The sequence below is a fragment of the Haematobia irritans genome, chromosome 1 (genome assembly GCF_050003625.1).
Source record: "Haematobia irritans isolate KBUSLIRL chromosome 1, ASM5000362v1, whole genome shotgun sequence".
Lineage (NCBI taxonomy): Eukaryota > Metazoa > Arthropoda > Insecta > Diptera > Muscidae > Haematobia > Haematobia irritans.
In genome coordinates this window covers 238,569,078-238,592,074 of record NC_134397.1, presented here as the reverse complement: position 1 = coordinate 238,592,074, position 22,997 = coordinate 238,569,078, and the positions used below count along the sequence as shown (strand labels likewise).

The 22,997-nt window shown below is 33.9% G+C and overlaps 1 long non-coding RNA gene across 1 annotated transcript; it reads right to left on the bottom strand.

Moving 5' to 3' along the window:
- Positions 1 to 9,205: 9,205 nt before the first annotated feature.
- Positions 9,206 to 10,240, bottom strand: LOC142219581 (uncharacterized). Its single transcript, XR_012717643.1, has 5 exons — positions 10,163 to 10,240; positions 9,979 to 10,046; positions 9,593 to 9,653; positions 9,385 to 9,461; positions 9,206 to 9,293 (listed from the first exon to the last, which is right to left on the bottom strand). It is a non-coding gene; the product is annotated as an uncharacterized LOC142219581 (long non-coding RNA).
- Positions 10,241 to 22,997: the final 12,757 nt, after the last annotated feature.

Below are 22,997 nucleotides of genomic sequence, written 5' to 3'. Positions count from 1 at the left end.
ATCGAAATCGGTTCAGATTTAGATATAGCTCCCCTATATATGTATAGCCCGATTTTCCCAAATTTGGCCATAGAACCCTTATTTATTAACCGACCTTACTAAAAGTTGGCTAGATCCAGTCCTCTATAGTACTAACTATATGTGCAAAACTTCATCGAAATCGGTTCAGATGTAGATATAACTCCCATATATGTATCACCCGATTTTGAAAAATTCGCCCCTATAACCTTATGTTTGACCATACAGGCCTTATTTCTTAACTGATTTTACTCAAATCTTGCACAAGGTAACCTTTTGTGGTATTAATCAAACCCGCAAAATATTATGCAAAATGGTTCAGATTTAGATATAGCTTCCATATATATGCATCGCTCGATTTTCCCAAATTTGGCCATAGTACTCTTATTTATTAACCAATGTTACTCAAATTTCAAATTTTGATGCACTAGCCGATCGTACTTATACGTACTTGTAGCTCTTACATAAGAATATTGCTCGATTTTTACAAATTTGTATTTATTACCCACATTAATTTAACGATTGTCTCTTTTTTAATAATGGGGTCAATATTAGTGGCATACTAACTCCGTAGGCGCAATATCAACACAGCCAGTGTTGCTAGAATTAGGGGAAATTCCCTATATGTAGGGTTTTTCTAATATTTAGCGTCTTGTAAGGACCTAGCTAGGACCACAATGTAGGGACATTTTCACTCAACACAATTTGTAATAATTTTTACATTTTGGTGGCTCTAGAGGAGGAAATTAGAAGCCGGCAAGGCTTGATCTTTAACAATGTGTGGTAAACTTTATTCCAGCAGAAAATTTTGTCAACATTTTATTTCTATAGAACATTTTGTCAAAATTGTATTTCTATAGAATTTTTTTCAAAATATTATTTCTATAAAAAATTTTCTCAAAATGTTATTTCTGTGGAATTTTTTCTCAAAATTTTATTTCTATAGAATTTGTTGTCAAAATTTTATTTCTATAGAAAAATTTCTCACAAAAATTTGTTTATAGAAACTTTTTCCAAAATTTTATTTTTATAGAGATTTAACAAAAAAGATTACTAATTTGGGTAGAATTCTACCAACTGTGGCAACCGTGGTGGTAATACAAATTTATATTCTAAGTTATATATGTTGCATATTCATGTTTTATGATAATAAAGTACTTAGAACCATTTTTGTTTTGTAAAATTTTTCCAATTTAACGAAAAATATAGTAGGGAAAATTGTTTGGGAATGTATGGGAATGTAGGGATTTTTTTTGTCCTTGTAGGGTAAACCGAACATTTTCCCTGGTAACATTGACTATGACCTATAGTCAGATTGACACAAAGCACCCATAGACATGTACCCCTTAATTTTCTTAAATATGCAACTGCGGTTTATCTCCCAGACCTATATGTTACCCCACAAATGCTTATGATTACTAATTCTGTAATGGTGGTTTAGGGTATGATATAGTCGGCCCCGCCCGACTTTCTACTTTACTTACTTGTTTTAATTATATATCTGCTTACAAAGACTACAGTATTGTAATCATGGTTTAGTAGATTTGTAGACTTCATGGTATTTCATAAATTTTCTGTAGATAAATTGAAATAAATTTTTAACAAAATTTTCTATAAAAATAAAATTTTTAAATATTTTCTACCGAAATATAATTTTGACAAAACTTCTATAGATATACAATTTTGACAAAATTTTTTATAGAAATAAAATTTTGACAAAATTTTCTATAGAAATAAAATTTTGACAAAATTTTCTATAGAAATAAAATTTTGACAAAATTTTCTATAGAAATAAAATTTTGACAAAATTTTCTATAGAAATAAAATTTTGACAAAATTTTCTATAGAAATCAAAATTTTGACAATATTTTTATAGAAATCAAAATTTTCCATAAAAAATTTTTTGACAAAAATTTTTATTAAAATAAATTTTTGACAAAAATTTCTATAGAAATATAATTTTGACAAAATTTTCTATAGAAACAAAATTTTAACAAAATTTTCCATAGAAATCAAAATTTTGACAAAATTTTCAAAAGAAATCAAAATTTGAACAAAAAAATAAAATAAAATTTTCCAAGAAAAAAATTTTCAAAATTTTCTGTAGAAATAAAAATTTGGCAACATTTTTGCAAAATAATATTTTTTTGGTAGTTTTTGGTAATATTTTCTCCAAATGTCGGTAGATTATTTTTGTCTCAAGTTTCGACCTTGAATGGTTCGCATTTTTTTAGTACGCGATCAATAAATTCTTATCTATAAAGTATTCGTGTGGAAGCGTAATATAGAATCACATGCTTTTTTCGACAAAAACATTATTGAAATTCAATAAAATCGTGTTTTTGACTATGGCTTGTACAAAATCGAGATTTTCTATAGAAATCAAAATTTTGACAATATTTTTATAGAAATCAAAATTTTCTATAAAAAAATTTTGAAAAAATTTTTGACAAAATTTTCTATAGAAATATAATTTTGACAAAATATTCAATAGAAACAAATAAAATTTTGGCAAAATTTTCTATAGAAACAAAATTTTAACAAAATTTTCTATAGACATCAAAATTGTGACAAAATTTTCTATAGAAATCAAAATTTTGACAAAATTTTCTACAGAAATAAAATTTTGACAACATTTTCTATAGAAATCAAAATTTCAACAAAAAAACAAGTATATACGGCCGCAAGTTCGGCCAGGCCGAATCTTATGTACCCACCACCATGGATTGCGTAGAAACTTCTACGAAAGACTGTCATCCACAATCGAATTACTTGGGTTGTGGTATCTTAAAACTTCTTATTCCTGCATGGTTGTTGGATACCATATACTAACATCACGTACCAAATTTCAACCGAATGGGAAGTATTTTGCTCTTCGAAGGGGCTCTGGAGGTCAAATCTGGGGATCGGTTTATATGGGGCCTATATATAATTATGGACCGATATCGACCAATTTTTGCATGGGAGTTTGAGGCCATATATTAACACCACGTACCAAATTTCAACTGAATCAGATGAATTTTGGTCTTCCAGGAGGTTCCGGAGGTCAAATCTGGTGATCGGTTTATATGGGGCCTATATATAATTATGAGCCGATGTGGACCAATTTTTGCATGGTTGTTAGAGACCATTTACTAACATCACGTACCAAATTTCAGCCATATCGGATGAAATTTGCTTCTCTTAGAGGCCTCGCAAGCCAAATCGGGGGATCGGTTTATATGGGGGCTATATATAATTATGGACCGATGTGGACCAATTTTTGCATGGTTGTTCGAGACCATATACTAACACCATGTACCAAATTTCAGCCGGATCGGATGAAATTTGCTTCTCTTAGAGGCCTCGCAAGCAAAATCGGGGGATCGGTTTATATGGGGGCTATATATAATTATGGACCGATGTGGACCAATTTTTGCATGGTTGTCAGAGACCATATACTGACACCATGTACCAAATTTCAGCCGGATCGGATGAAATTGGCTTCTCTTAGGGGCCTCGCAAGCCAAATCGAGGGATCAGTTTATATGGGGGCTATATATAATTATGGACCGATGTGGACCAATTTTTGCATGGTTGTTAGAGACCATATACTAACACCATGTACCAAATTTCAGCCGGATCGGATGAAATTTGCTTCTCTTAGGGGCCTCGCAAGCCAAATCGGGGGATCGGTTTATATGGGGGCTATATATAATTATGGACCGATGTGGACCAATTTTTGCATGGTTGTTAGAGACCATATACTAACACCATGTACCAAATTTCAGCCGGATCGGATGAAATTTGCTTCTCTTAGAGGCCTCGCAAGCCAAATTTTGGGGTCCGTTTATATGGGGGCTATACGTAAAAGTGGACCGATATGGCCCATTTTCAATACCATCCGACCTACATCAATAACAACTACTTGTGCCAAGTTTCAAGTCGATAGCTTGTTTCGTTCGGAAGTTAGCGTGATTTCAACAGACGGACGGACGGACGGACGGACGGACGGACGGACGGACATGCTCAGATCGACTCAGAATTTCACCACGACCCAGAATATATATACTTTATGGGGTCTTAGAGCAATATTTCGATGTGTTACAAACGGAATGACAAAGTTAATATACCCCCCATCCTATGGTGGTGGGTATAATAAAATAAAATTTTCCAAAAAAAAAAAATTACAAAATTTTCTGTAGAAATAAAAATTTGACAACAATTTTGCAAAATAATATTTTTTGGTAGTTTTTGGTAATATTTTCTCCAAATGTCGGTAGATTATTTTTGTCTCAAGTTTCGACTTTGAATGGTTCGCATTTTTTTAGTACGCGATCAATAAATTCTTATCTATAAAGTATTCGTGTGGAAGGGTAATATGGAATCACATGCTTTTTATACCCTCCACCATAGGATGGGGGTATATTAACTTTGTCATTCCGTTTGTAACACATCGAAATATTGCTCTAAGACCCCATAAAGTATATATATTCTGGGTCGTGGTGAAATTCTGAGTCGATCTAAGCATGTCCATCCGTCCGTCCGTCTGTTGAAATCACGCTAACTTCCGAACGAAACAAGCTATCGACTTGAAACTTGGCACAAGTAGTTGTTATCTATGTAGGTCGGATGGTATTGAAAATGGGCCATATCGGTCCACTTTTACGTGTAGCCCCCATATAAAGGGACCCTCAGATTTGGCTTGTGGATCCTCTAACAGAAGCATATTTCATCCGATCCGGCTGAAATTTGGTATATGGTGTTGGTATATGGTATCTAACAACCATGCAAAAATTGGTCTACATCGGTCCATAATTATATATAGCCCCCATATAAACCGATCCCCAGATTTGGCTTTCGGAGATTAAAATAGAAGCAAATTTCATCCGATCCGGCTGAAATTTGGTACATGGTGTTGGTATATGGTCTCTAACAACCATGCAAAAATTGATCCACATCGGTCCATAATTATATATAGCCCCCATATAAACCGATCCCCAGATTTGGCTTGCGGAGCCTCAAAGAGAAGAAAATTTCATCCGATCCGGCTGAAATTTGGTGCATGATGTTGGTATATGGTCTCTAACAACCATGCAAAAATTGGTCCACATCGGTCCATAATTATATATAGCCTCCATATAAACCGATCCCCAGATTTGGCTTGCGGAGCCTCAAAGAGAAGAAAATTTCATCCGATCCGGCTGAAATTTGGTGCATGATGTTGGTATATTGTCTCTAACAACCATACAAAAATTGGTCCATATCGGTCCTTAATTATATATAGCCCTCATATAAACCGATCCCCAGATTTGGTTTGTGGAGCCTCTAAGAGAAGCATATTTCATCCGATCCGGCTGAAATTTGGTACATGGTGTTGGTATATGGTCTCTAACAATCATGCATAAATTGGTCCACATCGGTCTATAATTATATATAGCCCCCATATAAAACGTTCTTCAGATTTGGCTTGCGAAGTCTCCAAGAGAAGCAAATTTCATCTAATCCGGTTGTAATTTTGAACATGGTGTCAGTATATGATTTTTAACAACCGTGCCAGAATTGGTCCATATCGGTCTATAATTATATATAGACCCCATATAAAACGTTCTCCAGATTTGACCTCCTGAGCCTCTTGGAGGAGCAAAATTCATCCGATCCGGTTCAAATTAGGAACGTGGTGTTAGTATATGGTCGCTAACAACCATACCAACATTGGTCCAATTACACAAAAATTGGTCCATATCGGTTCATAATCATGGTTGCCACTAGAGCCAAAAATAATCTACCAAAATTTTATTTCTATAGAAAATTTTGTCAAAATTGTATTTCTATAGAAAATTTTGTTCAAATTTTATTCGGTTCATAATCATGGTTGCCACTCGAGCCAAAAATAATCTACCAAGATTTTATTTCTATAGAATATTTTGTCAAAAGTTTATTTCTATAGAATATTTTGTTAAAATTTTATTTCTGTAGAAATGTTTATCAACATTTTCTTTCTATAGAAAATTTTGTCAAAATTGTTATTTCTATAGAAAATTTTGTGGAAATTTTATTTCTATAGAAAATTTTGTTAAAATTTTATTTCTGTAGAAAATTTTGTCAAAATTTTATGTCTACTTTGTCAAATTTAATTATATACGTGTTGCATCGATCTTTTTATACCCACCACCATAGGATGGGGGGTATATTAACTTTGTCATTCCGTTTGTAACACATCGAAATATTGCTCTAAGACCCCATAAAGTATATATATTCTGGGTCGTGGTGAAATTCTGAGTCGATCTGAGCATGTCCGTCCGTCCGTCCGTCCGTCCGTCCGTCCGTCCGTCTGTTGAAATCACGCTAACTTCCGAACGAAACAAGCTATCGACTTGAAACTTGGCACAAGTAGTTGTTATTGATGTAGGTCGGATGGTTTTGAAAATGGGCCATATCGGTCCACTTTTACGTATAGCCCCCATATAAACGGACCCCAAAATTTGGCTTGCGAGGCCTCTAAGAGAAGCAAATTTCATCCGATCCGGCTGAAATTTGGTACATGGTGTTAGTATATGGTCTCTAACAACCATGCAAAAATTGGTCCACATCGGTCCATAATTATATATAGCCCCCATATAAACCGATCCCCCGATTTGGCTTGCGAGGCCCCTAAGAGAAGCAAATTTCATCCGATCCGGCTGAAATTTGGTACATGGTGTTAGTATATGGTCTCTAACAACCATGCAAAAATTGGTCCACATCGGTCCATAATTATATATAGCCCCCATATAAACTGATCCCTCGATTTGGCTTGCGAGGCCCCTAAGAGAAGCCAATTTCATCCTATCCGGCTGAAATTTGGTACATGGTGTCAGTATATGGTCTCTGACAACCATGCAAAAATTGGTCCACATCGGTCCATAATTATATATAGCCCCCATATAAACCGATCCCCCGATTTTGCTTGCGAGGCCTCTAAGAGAAGCAAATTTCATCCGATCCGGCTGAAATTTGGTACATGGTGTTAGTATATGGTCTCGAACAACCATGCAAAAATTGGTCCACATCGGTCCATAATTATATATAGCCCCCATATAAACCGATCCCCCGATTTGGCTTGCGAGGCCTCTAAGAGAAGCAAATTTCATCCGATATGGCTGAAATTTGGTACGTGATGTTAGTATATGGTCTCTAACAACCATGCAAAAATTGGTCCACATCGGCTCATAATTATATATAGGCCCCATATAAACCGATCACCAGATTTGACCTCCGGAACCTCCTGGAAGACCAAAATTCATCTGATTCAGTTGAAATTTGGTACGTGGTGTTAATATATGGCCTCAAACTCCCATGCAAAAATTGGTCGATATCGGTCCATAATTATATATAGGCCCCATATAAACCGATCCCCAGATTTGACCTCCAGAGCCCCTTCGAAGAGCAAAATACTTCCCATTCGGTTGAAATTTGGTACGTGATGTTAGTATATGGTATCCAACAACCATGCAGGAATAAGAAGTTTTAAGATACCACAACCCAAGTAATTCGATTGTGGATGACAGTCTTTCGTAGAAGTTTCTACGCAATCCATGGTGGTGGGTACATAAGATTCGGCCTGGCCGAACTTGCGGCCGTATATACTTGTTTGATTTAATATATACCACGTATGGACTTACATACAATTTAGAAGATGGTGTTAGGAGGTTTTAAGATACCTTGCCATCGGCAAGCGTTACCGCAAGTTAAGTAATTCGGTTGTGGATGGCAGTATTTAGAAGAAGTTTCTACGCAATCCATGATGGAGGGTACATAAGCTTCGGCCTGGCCGAACTTACGGCCGTATATACTTGTTTCGACTAAAACATTATTGAAATTCAATAAAGTCGTGTTTTTGACTATGGCTTTTACAAAATCGTGATTTTCTTTCCGCATGAACTTGTCTGTTTTGCCAAAATTGTAAAATACTACTAGCAAATAAGTTTATTAAAAAACTTTCTCAAAATATTAATATATTTTGTCAAAACTAGTGTACCATAAATCTGATATCTGCTGAAAAATGTCTACACAAAAGGAACTAAATCATTCGCGGGGTACTACGGTACTGACCAGGTTGAAAAAGTATTGAAAAAAGTACTATAGTACTGAATTTTCCATCCCTGGTATCGAGCCATGTTTTAGTATAGCCCCCATATGTATAGACCAATCTCCCGATTTAACTCCTTGGGCTTCTAGAAACCGTAGTTTTTATCCAATTTGCCCAATTAACTCCGATTTAACTCCTTGGGCTTCTAGAAACCGTAGTTTTTATCCAATTTGCCCAAAAATGTAAATATACTGGTATTTTAAACTCTCAAAAATCTGTATGGCTTTTATTTTTACCAGTCCATTATGTAAGACATCGATATAGACCGATTTCACTTCTTGAGGGTATAGCAGGCGCATTGATCATAAAAATTGCATGAAAATGAAAGAAAAACTTCCAGATTTTACCTTAAATAATGGCGGTAAAAATCTACAAATTTAAGATTTCAAATCAAGGCTTTATTTCATCAATTGTACGATATGTTTATGAGTTCTATAAAATTCAAACAAAATTGGTTGTTATAAATCTAGAATCTGATCCAGTCTTCATAGGTAGAATCTTTAATTTTATTTCATGGTGGTGGGTATTTAAGATTCGGCCCGGCCGAACTTACTACTGCATATAGTTGTTTGTATTTTATTTAAGCTTACATTTCTGCACTGAAAAAACAGTGAACCCTTTTCCATTGCAAAATGAACTAAACTGTAGTAATATTGACCATGATTTAGCCCTTAAGATTTTTTTCAACTTGTCTAGTTTATAATTCTCTTAAATTTTAGTTAATCTATAACATTGTATTTTAGTTCATTTTTACAACACCATAAGATTCATATACCCCTACCAAGTTAAAAAGTCAGTATTATTTTGGTTTACCTGCTTATTTTTTGGGAAACCCGATAATAAAAAGTGGTTAACAGTCTCCTTAAAATGTCGACGACTAAACTATTTTTAAATCAATCATTCCACAGTACAGAGAAATTAAATAATTAAAGGAACAACAATCCGTTTTACTATTATGACAATTTTCATACATTAAAATTCAACTTTCTTTAAGCAAAAGTACTTTATTATAAAAACTTATGATGAGAGTTCTTAATACAATGTTTTTTTGTGAATAAAAATTATGACCACGTGGAACAAGAAAGTAGTTTATTTTAACTCGCTATTTGGACATTTTGACTTTTCCTTAGTTTTTTATTCATCGTTAGTATATTCACATATCTTGCTGAAAAAATGGAAGGAATAATGAAAATTTTTAAAAATTAACATGTAATAAAATATAATTTTTTAGCTCTTTCAATTAGCTTGTAACATACCATATTTGGGGGCATTTTATTAAATGGTGTAAGGAATTCCACTTTTCTTAGATAAACGTACCTCATAAAGTTTGTACCTGAAACAATTAGAGAAATAATGAATTAAGTAATATATTAACTCATAAAATTGTGTTGTTATCGATGTGAAGGACATAATACAATAAATATTCTTGTTAAAAGAAAGCCAAAGTTTTAATATAAAACTTACCAATTCTCTATTACATTGTACGCTGAGGTTAAAAAGTTATCGAAATTCATTTGGGGTTACTCTGAAATGAAATATTTATTTTTTACATTAAATAAACAACATTAAATTGGTTTCCAAAAATCTAATTAAAGAAATAATATGCATAAAAAAAGTAAATAATCTGGTTAAAAGAATGTTAAAGAAAGTTTACCAATTCATAAAATTGTTGTTATTCTGAAATTAAATATTTGTTTTTTACATTAAAAATATTAAATTGGTTTCCAATAATATTTAATTAAAGTAATACTAAAATAAGGTATTAAAAACATGTAATTTTGATAATAAAAAGGTCATAAAAACGTAAATATTCTAGTGAAAAGAAAACCAAATTTTAAAAGAACACTTACCACTTCTCAATTAAATTATACGCTGAGGAGGAATATAAAAATATGCCCGAATCCATCTTGGGGTTGCTCTGAAATTAAATATTTTTTTACAACAAAGAAAAAAATAATAATAATTAGCAAATAATGATATAAATAAAAAAATATCCTTTTTAAAAGAAAACCACATTTTAAACAGAATACTTACCAATTTATGATTAAACTATATGCTGAGGTGTAACAAAAATTTTCCAAAAATATTTGATTAAAGTAATACTAAAATAAGGTATTAAAAACCTGTAATTTTTGACAATAAAAATGTCATTAAAACGTAAATATTCTAGTGAGAAGAAAGCCAATTTTTAAAAGAAAACTTACCACTTCTCTATTAAATTATACGCTGAGGAAAAATATAAAAATTTGCCCGAATCCATCTGGGGTTGCTCTTAACTTAGATATTTTTTTACAACAAAGAAAAACATGAAACTTGTTAAAAAAAATTAATAATAATAATTAGCAAGTAATAATATACATAAAGAATATTATTTTTTAAAACAAAACCACATTGAAAAAGAACTCTTACCTATTTATCGTTAAACTATACGCTGAGGTGTAACAAACAATTTTCTAAATTCATCTAGAGTTACTCTGAAATTGAATATTTATTTTTTACATTGAATAATAAAAATTAAATTAGATAAAACAATTTCAATATACTTTCCATTTCAGCATTTTTTCCTAAATATTGAACATTCTTAATAACTTTTTTTCTAATCTACCGATCATCACTTCGCCATCGTACATCTCATCGCTAAAATATTAATAACTTTCATTTCAAAGTTTTAATAAACAAACACCAATATATGTCTAAAAAAACCAAAATATTCCATACCTTTATATTCCCTTGTTACATAATTGCTAAAAAGATGCAACAGCCCACGCCAACGCCAACTATATAACTGAAGCATGCCAAACAAAACCAAGCAAAACCAAAACATTCCTACAACAACAAAAACACATGTGCCTTCATTGAAAACAACACCTCATCCAGACAAATAAACCATTCGCCAATAATAAACACACACACAAACCACTGAAAGAACAAAAACAACCCCACGCTCAGATATCACTCGCTACCATTTCTCATTATTGCATTGCAATAACATCAAGTAACATCATCTTTACATTAAACATATTCCACTTTGACGAGAAAGATCTCTGTACTATGCATTAGTTCATGGCATCTGTCCACAATTTACTCTAAAAACAATACTCTTAAATGGATATCAGTATAAGAACGATGAAACGTTTAACTTAAAATTAGCAAAAACTTCATGAAATGATATCTACCCATTTTTGACGAAAATGTCTATAAATTTAATTACATGTGAACTAAAAATATTTCATTGGGAAATTTTTTACCAACAATTATTAACCATAGGAATTGTCAGTAAGAAATTGCTATCCACTTTCAAGTTCATTTTTCGTAAAAAAATATTTTCTCATACAAAAAAATCTTGTGGTAAATTGCACTTATTATTTAGAAAGTACTTTACATTTCACAAGTAGTTTTATAGCATGACAAACGAATTTTTAACTACCAGTTAAGAAATTTTTTAAGGAAATTTCCATCGTATTTTGTAGGCCATGAACTAAACGATTGCTACTTAGAATTTGTAAAATTTCCTTTCGAGTAGTTAATTTTCGTTGAAGATACGAAAAATGAACTAAAATTCTGGAAAATTCTTGTAATAAATTATTGTAAAGATCTTCTTAAATTTACGAGACACTTTTTTTTCTGTGTGTTGATTTTAAAGAGTTTTTTTTTTTTTTTTGAAAGAAATATTTCGGAAATTTAAAAGGCTCAACCATTATTCACTGTTTTTCTGTGAAATGATGAATGGCGTATTTTTATGTGAATAAATTGATAGTTCATGAATTATTGATATACGATTTACTCCATAAATTCTACGAAATTATGCCTTATGGACACATCGATAAACCATTGGGAACAATAACCGAATTTTGATACGAGGCAAGAAGAATAAAATCAACTCAACAAAACGAGCATTTAAACAAGGCTATTTTGTGTGTTTTTCCCTCATATTCATTTTTTAAGGGACATTAGTCCTTAAAGCTTTAAAGAACTCATGATTAATTGGTTTTTGTTTCCTTGTGTCGCATATGGCTTCAAAATGAGCACAGAAACTGTAAAACAAATTCCTCATAATCGCACCGACTATATGAGGGATTTTTGTTTTCTTGATTCGTTTTTTGCTTGAAAAGAAAAATGTCCCTCTAAGATTCTAGAATGGTTAGCGAAATTGAACATATGGTTTGTTATTCTCAAGAGACCGCTTAACGCTCGTTTAAAATTGCTTAATTAATTTAAGTGGATTGTTTTTTTTTTCCTAGAAGATTGTATAGAAAAATGACAATGTTTAACCATTTAAAATATGACAAAACATTTGTCTAACATTAGTCAGTAAAGAGGAAATATTGCAGATGGTTTGATTGATGTTGGATAGGATGATGAAGTTTAAAGGACATCAGTTCACTCATTTATATTATTGAATTTAATGAAAATTATATTACATTACATTACCAACAAATTTATTAGATTTTATTGATATTAAAACAAATTTAAAGGACCGGCGTTTTTATGAATATTAGGGTATGTTGCAATGCCTAATTTTATGCTGATTTTTGGATGGGATTGGAAGGATATCATCATATTATGAGCAGCTATGATCTCGTCGAGCGACAGGCTTATAGTTTACTTTCAAGAAATTATGAGATTGAAAAAAGAGATCGGCTAGAATTGATCAACAGAAAGGGTTGCATCTTCAATCAGACAACACGACATTGATGATGTGAAAAAAACTGGGCTCAGAAGTTCTTACATTTCATCAATAAATCATACACTGCTGGAATAATCTATATTTTATGTACACTCAAAACAAAAGGTGTTTACTTGGATTCAAACATTTTGACCTTCCCTTAAAGATTTAGTATTGATTCCGAGCGGCTTTGTTAAAATAAAAACTTTGTTAGGGACCCCTTTTGCTTTAAATCTCGGACAATAAAATTTAAAGTAAGATACAGATGTGATTCATTGAATTTCCATTTTCTTTTTGCAATATATTAATAATAGTATTCATGTACAAGCAAATGTCAGTTTCAAAATAAAACCAAGTAAGTAAAGTAGAAAGTCGGGCGGGGTCCGACTATATCATACCCTAAACCACACTTACTGAATTAGTAATAATAAGCATTTGTGGGCTAACATTGATAGAGGTCTGGCAGATAAACCGCAGTTGCATATTTAAGAAAATTACGGGGTACATGTTTATGGGTGCTTTGTCTCAATATGAATATAGCTCATAGTCAGTGTTGCCAAGGAAAATGTTCGGTTTACCCTACGAGGACAAAAAAAGTTCCCTACATTCCCAAACAATTTTCCCTACAATATTTTTCGTTAAATTTAAACAAATTTTGCAAAAAAAAATGCTTGAAAGTACTTTTTTTAGAAATACTATTTTGAGAAAAATTCCATAGAAATCAAATTTTGAGAAAAATTTTTATAGAAATAATATTTTTAAAAAAATTTCTATAGAAATACAATTTTGATAAAATTTTCTATAGAAAAAAAATGTTGACAAAATTTTCTACAGGAATAAAGTTTTGACAACAATTTCTATAAAAATATTTGTTTGTTAGATTTGTCGTAATCTTCAAATTTTGTTAGGTTTTTTGGCACGAGTGTTAACTGTTGTTACCACACATTATTAAAGATCAAGCCTTGCCGGCTTCTAATTTCCTCCTTTAGAGCCACCAAAATGTAAACATTATTACAAATTGTGTTGAGTGAAAATGTCCCTACATTGTGGCCATATGTTCTACAAGACGCTGAATATTAGAAAAACAGTACATATAGGGAATTTCCCCTACTTCTAGCAACACTGGCCACTAATATTGAGTATTCCACTAATATTGAGTCCATTATTAAAAAAGAGAAAATCGTTCAATTAGTGTGGGTAATAAATCCAAATTTGTAAAAATCGAGCAATATTCTTATGTAAGAGGTACAAGTACGTATAAATAGGATCGGCTAGTACATCAAAATCGGGTGAAATATATATATGGGAGCTATATCTAAATTTGATCCGATTTCTTCCAAATTCAATAGCGTTCGTCCTTGTGCCCAAAAAACTCCCTGTACCAAATTTCATCAAAATCGGTTAATAATTGCGACCGGAATCCTGTGAACAACAAATACATGGACAGACGGACGGACAGACGGACGGAAACCAAGCGCTAGATCGACACAGGAGGTGATTCTGAGTCGATCGGTATATATTTTATGGGGTCTAAAATAAATATTGCTGGTAAGCACATTTTTTGGCAGATCAAACTTATTATACCGTAACCACTATGTGGTTTAGGGTATAACTATAACAGATACTTCAAAGCAAACAGAGTTTTTTATAAAAAAAAAAACTTGGAACAACATATGAAAATCCTTAAAATAACACTTAGCTTACATTTGAAGCGTTTTTTATCTTAAATCGAAAGACTCAATATATGAGGGAGCCAGCGTGATGCAATCTATTTTCACTTACACTTACAGGAACAAAATTTCCACTCAGAGACCAGAGTTTCACTCCGATTTACTTGAAATTTGTGGGAGCCACCGTGGTGCAATGGTTAGCAAGCCCGCCTTGCATAGACAAGGTCGTGCGTTCAGACCCAGTTTCGACCAAACACCAAAAAGTTTTTCAGCGGTGGATTATCCCACCTTAACAGGTTGGCTGATAAGTCCCCGGTCTGACACATAGATGGCGTCACTAGTATTAAATGCATTTAATTTTTATATAGTACCAACCTTCAAATGATTCGTGTCAAAATTTGACGTCTGTAAGTCAATTAGTTCGTGAGATAGAGCGTCTTTTGTGAAGCAACTTTTGTTATTGTGAAAAAAATGGAAAAAAAGGAATTTCGTGTTTTGATAAAATACTGTTTTCTGAAGGGGAAAAATACGGTGGAAGCAAAAACTTGGCCTAATAATGAGTTTCCGGACACTGCCCCAGGGAAATTAACAATAATTGATTGATATGCAAAATTCAAGCGTGGTGAAATGAGCACGGAGGACGGTGAACGCAGTGGACGCCCGAAAGAGGTGGTTACCGACGAAAACATCAAAAAAATCCACAAAATGATTTTGAATGACCGTAAAATAAAGATGGTCGAGATAACAGAGGCCTTAAAGATATCAAAGGAACGTGTTGGTCATATCATTCGTCAATATTTGGATATGCGGAAGCTCTGTGCAAAATGGGTGCCGCGCGAGGTCTCATTTGACCAAAAACAACAACGTGTTGATGATTCTGAGCGGTGTTTGCAGCTGTTAACTCGTAATACACTCGAGCTTTTCCATCGATATGTGACAATGGATGAAACATGGGTCCATCACTACACTCCTGAGTCCAATCGACAGTCGGCTGAGTGGACAGCGACCGGTGAACCGTCTACGAAGCGTGGAAAGACTCAAAAGTCCGCTGGCAAAGTAATGGCCTCTGTTTTTTGGGATGTGCATGGAATAATTTTTATCGATTATCTTGAATAATTTTTATCGATTATCTTGGAAAAACCATCAACAGTGACTATTATATGGCGTTATTGGAGCGTTTGAAGGTCGAAATCGCGGCAAAACGGCCCCATATGAAGAAGAAAAAAGTGTTGTTCCATCAAGACAACGCACCGTGCCACAAGTCATTGTGAACGATGGCAATGAATTAGGCTTCGAATTACTTCCCCACCCACCGTATTCTCCAGATCTGGCCCCCAGCGACTTTTTCTTTTTCTCAGACCTCAAAAGGATGCTCCAGGGAAAAAAGTGGCTGCAATGAAGAGGTGACCGCCGAAATTGAGGCCTATTTTGAGGCAAAACCGAAGTAACTGGTATCAAAAAATTGGAAGGTCGCTATAATCGTTGTATCGCTCTTGAAGGGAACTATGTTGAATAATAAAAACGAATTTTGACAAAAGAATTTGTTTTTCTTTGTTAGACCGGGGACCTATCAGCCAACCTGCTAATAATGCTGGTGACATTTCTGAGGGTTTCAAAGCTTCTCTAAGTGGTTTCACTGCAATGTGGAACGCCGTTCGGACTCGGCTATAAAAAGGAGGTCCCTTGTCATTAAGCTTAACATTGATAAGAGAGAAGTTCACCAATGTGGTATTACAATGGACTGAATAGTATAAGTGAGCCTGATACATCGGGCTGCCACCTAACCTAACCTAACCTAGCCTAATATATCAGTTGATTTAAAGCCGATTTCGTTATACATATTAGACATTTTATACCCTCCACCATAGGATGGGGGTATATTAACTTTGTCATTCCGTTTGTAACACATCGAAATATTTCTCTAAGACCCATAAAGTATATATATTCTGGGCCTTGGTGAAATTCTGATTCGATCTGAGCATGTACGTCAGTCCGTCTGTTGAAATCACGCTAATTTCCGAACGAAACAAGCTATTGACTTGAAATTTGGCACAAGTAGTTGTTATTGATGTAGGTCATATGGTATTGCAAATGGACCATATCGGTCCACTTTTACGTATAGCCCCCATATAAACGGACCCCCAAATTTGGCTTGTGAATCCTTTAAGAAAAGCAATTTTCATCCGATCCGGCTGAAATTTGGTACATGGTGTCAACATATGATCTCTACAAACCATGCAAAAATTGGTCCACATCGGTTCATAATTATATATAGCGCCCATATAAACCGATCCCCCGATTTGGCTTGCGGAGCCTTTAAAGGAAGCAAATTTCATCCGATCCAGCTGAAATTTGGTACATGGTGTAAGTATATGGTTTCAAACAATTATGCAAAAATTGGTCCACATCGGTTCATAATTATATATAGCCCCCACATAAACCGATCCCCCGATTTGGCTTGCGGAGCCTCTAAAGGAAGCAAATTTCATCCGATCCGGCTGAAATTTGGTACATGGTGTTAGTATATGGTCTCTAATGACCATGCAAAAATTGGTCCACATCGGTCCATAATTAGATATAGCCCCCATATAACCCGATCACCAGATTTGACCTTCGGAGCCTTTTGGAAGACCAAAATTCATCTGATTCAGATGACATTTGGAACGTGATGTTAGTATATGGTATCCAATAACCATTCAGGAATTGGTTAATATCAGTCCATAATTATATATAGCCCCCATATAAACCGATCCCCAGATTTGACCTCTGGTGCCTTTTGGAGAAGCAAAATTCATCCGATCGGGTTGGAATTTGGTACGTGGTGATGTTATATGATATTAAACAACCATGTCAAAAGTGGTCCATATCAGTCCATAATCATATATAGCCCCCATATAAACCGATCCCGAGATTTAGTTTTGGAGCCTCTTGGAGGAGAAAATTTCATCCGAGTCATTGTGCTATGGCCATTAACAACCATGCCTAACTAAGTCCTTATCGGTCTATAGTTATATATAGCCCTCAGATAAATCGATCCCCAATCACACAAAAATTGGTCCATATCAAGATCATAATTGTATATAGCCTCCATATAAGCGACACCCATATTTCAATTCTGGCTCTACGTACCGTGCAAAAGTCCATATAGATTCGTAATTATTTGTAGACTTACCTATACATACCTTTTTTGACGTATGGACTAACTCACAATTTAGAAAACGATGTTAAGTAGTTTTAAGATACCACAACCCAAGTAATTCGATTGTGGATGACAGTCTTTCGTAGAAGTTTCTACACAATCCATGGTGGAGGGTACATAAGATTCGGTCTGGCCGAACTTGTTATACCCAGCTCCACACTGTGGAATAGGGTATTATAAGTTAGTGCATATGTTTGCAACACCCAGAAGGAGACGAGATAGACACATCGATATAGCCATGTCCGTCTGTCCGTCTCTCCGTGAACACATTTTGTAATCAAAGTCTAGGTCGCAGTTTTAGTCCAATCGACTTCAAATTTGGCGCAAGTATGTGTCTTGGCTCAGAATAGATCTCTATTGATTTTGGAAGAAATCGGTTCAGATTTAGATATAGCTCCCGTATATATCTTTCGCCCGATATGCACTAATACGGTCCCAGAAGCCAGAGTTTTACCCCAATTAGGTTGAAATTTTGCAAATTTTGAAATCGGTTCAGATTTAGATATAGCTCCCATATATATCGTTCGCCCGATTTACACTCATATGACCACAGAGGCCAATCTTTAGCTCCGATTCAGTTGAAATTTTGCACTGGGAGTAGAATTAGCATTGTAGCTATGCGTGCCAAATTTGGTTGAAATCGGTTCAGATTTAGATGTATCTCCCATATATAGCTTTCGCCCGATTTACACTCATATGACCACAGAGGCCATTTTTTTGTTCCGATTTAGTTGAAATTTTGCACAGGGAGTAGAATTAGCATTGTGGCTATGCGTGCCAAATTTGGTTGAAATCGGTTCAGATTTAGATATAGCTCCCATATATGTTTTTCTGATTTCGACAAAAATGGTCAAAATACCAACATTTTCCTTGTAAAATCGCCACTGTTTAGTCGAAAAGTTGTAAAAATGACTCTGCGAAGTTTCCTTAAAATTGCTTCACATTTAAATGTTTCCATATTTTTTTACTAACATTGTGTTCCACCCTAGTGCATTAGCCGAATTAAATTTTGAGTCTGTAGATTTTGTAGAAGTCTATCAAATTCTGTCCAGATCGAGTGATATTTAAATGTATGTATTTGGGACAAACCTTTATATATGTTATAGCCCCCCACACATTTGACGGATGTGATATGGTATCGAAAATTTGGATCTACAAAGTGGTGCAGGGTATAATATAGTCGGCCCCGCCCGACTTTAGACTTTCCTTACTTGTTTTTCTTTAAGGAAACTTTGTCGCACTCCTAAGAACTTGTTTTAAAAGCAAAGATTATAAACTTTCCTTTGATAAAAATTTCATTATTTTAAAGAGTTTTGTTCTTTACTTTATGTAAATTTGGAGTCGTAAAATTTTGATTTCATAATCTTCCATATTATGTGTATATATTTTTTTAGTGTATATAAAATCAGAATTATATTGGTTGTTTCTATGTTTTGGGTAAGCTCGGAAATGACTGAAACGATATACTTGAAATTTTCAGAGAACGTAGAATGTGATCTTGAGATGAAAAATTTCCATTGATTGGTATTGATTGATTGTGTGTGGGGGGGGGGGGGCTATAACCATATGTTGGTGATGGGGGTATAACAAGTTTGTCATTCCATTTGTAACACATCGAAATATCAATTTCCGGCTATATAAAGTATATATTTTGAGCAAGGAGAAATTCGAAGACCATTTAACGATGTCCGTCTGTCTGCGTGGCTGAATGTCTGTTGTAACACTCTACAACCTTCAATAATGAATCTATCTTGCACAAACTTTTCTTTTATTTGCAGACCAAGAGTCCGACTTCCCAATTTGATTTGTTGAGGGCATGGAAGCCGATTTACTTGAAATTTTAAATTTAGAGGTATTTTAGATTCCTATGGAATTGAGCCAAATTTCTTATACATGTCCTTGAAATATGATTGCGAATTGAGCTTAGTATGGAAGATACATATCTATGATATAAAGTTTTTTTACTTATCCAAAAGTAGATAAAGTCATTTTGTCCTTATAATTAGGTGAGTCGACTTAAAATGGGTAAATTTCCATAAAAAGATATACGCACTGGCTTAAAATTTGGAATCTGGAGGTGTTTCAAATCCAAAAGGATTAATGACAAATATAGTTTATATCGATCAGTGTTTCGGTGTAATAGATCTATCTCCCAAATCGAATTCTTGGACCAATAGAAACAGCAACATTTGCGAAATTTATTTTGGACACATAAAGTTCACTATATTTGAATTCTTCATGTTTTGGTAGATTTTGGAAAATAGTTATCCAACTAAGAAGTGCTTCAGTAATTTTCTATAGAAATAAACATTTTTTATAGAAATACAATTTTTACAAAATTTTCTATAGAAATAAAATTTTGAGTAAATTTTCTATAGAAATACAATTTTTACAAAATTTTCTATAGAAATAAAATATTTACAAAATTTTCTATAGAAATATCTTTTTGAGAAAATTTTCTATAGAAATTTTCTATAAAATTTCGTATTGTTGTTGTTTTTTGATTTCAGCTTTAAACCATGCATTGACTAAACTACAAGTGTAGTTTAATCAACAGAGGAAAAGAATGTTTGTAAAATTTATTTGGGCAAAGCCCTATAGACGCAAGATGGTTGGATGGACGCACGTTTCGGAATTACCACATTCCTCATCAGCATCCTCTACTTGCAGCAAAATTTCGACAAAATTTTGTATAGAAATAAAATTTCGATAAAATTTTGAGTAGAAAAAAAATTGGCAATAGATTCAATAGAAAACAAGTATATACGGTCGTAAGTTCAGCCAGGCCGAAGCTTATGTACCCTCCACCATGGATGCGTAGAAACTTCTACTGAAGACTGTCATCCACAATCGAATTACTTGGGTTGCGGTAACACTTGCCGATGGCAAGGTATCTTAAAACTTCCTAACACCGTCTTCTAAATTACAAGGTAGTCCATACGTAGTATATATTAACCTAAAAAAGGCCAATTAAATACGTATATAATTAAGTTTAAAGTTTCTATAGAAATAAAATTTTGACAAAATACAATTTTGACAACATTTTCTATAGCAGTAAAATTTGGAAAAAATATTCTATAGAAATAAAATTTGGAAAAAAATTTTGACAAAATTTCCTATAGAAATAAAATTTTGACAAAATTTCCAAAGAAATAAAATTTTTACAAAATTGTCTATAGAAATAAAATTTTGACAAAATTTTCAATAGAAATAAAATTTTGACAAAATTTTCTATAGAAATAAAATTTTGACAATGTTTTCCATAAAAATAAAATTTTGGTAGACTATTTTTTGCTCGAGTGGCAACCATGAATATGAACCGATATGGACCAATTTTTGTGTGATTGGGGATCGGCTATATATAACTGTAGACCGATATGGACCAATGTTGGTATGGTTGTTAGCAGCCATATACTAACACCACGTTGCAAATTTCAACCGGATTGGATGAATTTTGCTCCTCCAAGAGGCTCCGGAGATCAAATCTGGGGAACGGTTTATAAGGGGGCTATATATAATTATGGACCGATATGGACCAATTCTTGCGTGTTTGTTAGAGATCACATTCTAACACCATGTTCCAAATTTCAACCGGATCGGATGAATTTTGCTCCTCCAAGAGGCTCCGGAGGACAAATCTGGGAATTGATTTATATAGGGGCTATATATAATTATGGACCGATATGGACCAATTTTTGGATGGTCATTAGAGAACATATACCAATACCATGCACCAAATTTCAGCCGGATCGGATGAAATTTTCGATTCTTAGAGGCTCCGCAAGCCAAATCGGGGGGTCGGTTTATATGGGGGCTATATATAATTATGGACCGATGTAGACCAATTTTTGCATGGTCATTAGAGAACCAATTTTTGCATGGTTGTTAGAGACCATATACTAATACCATGTACCAAATTTCAGCCGGATCTAATGAAATTTGGTTCTCTTAGAGGCTCCGCAAGCCAAATCGGGGGGGTCGGTCTATATGGGGGCTATATATAATTATGGACCGATGTAGACCAATTTTTGCATGGTCATTAGAGAACATATACCAATACCATGCACCAAATTTCAGCCGGATCGGATGAAATTTGCTTCTCTTAGAGGCTCTGCAAGCCAAATCGGGGGATCGGTTTATATGGGGGCTATATATAATTATGGACCGATGTGGACCAATTTTTGCATGGTTATTAGATACCATATACTAACACCATGTACCAAATTTCAGCCGGATCGGATGAAATTTGCTTCTCTTAGAGCAATCGCAAGCCAAATTTGGGGGTCCATTTATATGTGGGCTATACGTAAAAGTGGACCGATATAGACCAATTTTTGTATGGTTGTTAGAGACCATATACTAACATCATGTACCAAATTTCAGCTGGATCGGATGAAATTTGCTTCTCTTAGAGCAATCGCAAGCCAAATTTGGGGGTCCGTTTATATGGGGGCTATACGTAAAAGTAGACCGATATGGCCCATTTGCAATACCATCTGACCTACATCAATAACAACTACTTGTGTCAAGTTTCAAGTCGATAGCTTGTTTCGTTCGGAAGTTGATTTCAACAGACGGACGGATGGACGGACATGCTTAGATCGACTCAGAATTTCACCACGACCCAGAATATATATACTTTATGGGGTCTTAGAGTAATATTTCGATGTGTTGCAAACGGAATGACAAAGTTAATATACCCCCATCCTATGGTGGAGGGTATAAAAAAATTAGCAAAAGTTTTAAAAAAAAAAGTTTTGACAAAATTTTCTATAGAAAAAAATTGGCAAAAGTTTCTATAGAACAAAAAATTTAGCAAAAGTTTCTATAAAAAAATTAGGACAAAATGTTTTATAGAAATAAAATTTTTACAAATTTTTTTATAGAATAAAAATTTGACAAAATGTTGTAAAGAAATAAAATTTCACAACATTTCTAAAGACAAAAATTTTTTTTTTTGTTTTTTGATCTCAGCTTAAAGCCATGCATTGACTAAACTACAAGTGTAGCTTAACCACCAGAGGAAAAGTATGCTTGTCAAATTTATTTGGGCAAAGCCCTATAGACTGCAAGATGGTTGGATGTACAGCTGTTTCGGAATTACCACATTCCTCATCAGCATCCTCTACTTGCAGCAAAACTATCAACCAATTATTAGAATAAATTCGGGTAATTCACTCAACCCAACGTGAACTACACTTGAACCTCCCGATTCTGATAATTGGTTGATAGTTTTGCTGCAAGTAGAGGATGCTGATGAGGAATGCGGTAATTCCGAAACAGCTGTACATCCAACCATCTTGCAGTCTATAGGGCTTTGCCCAAATAAATTTG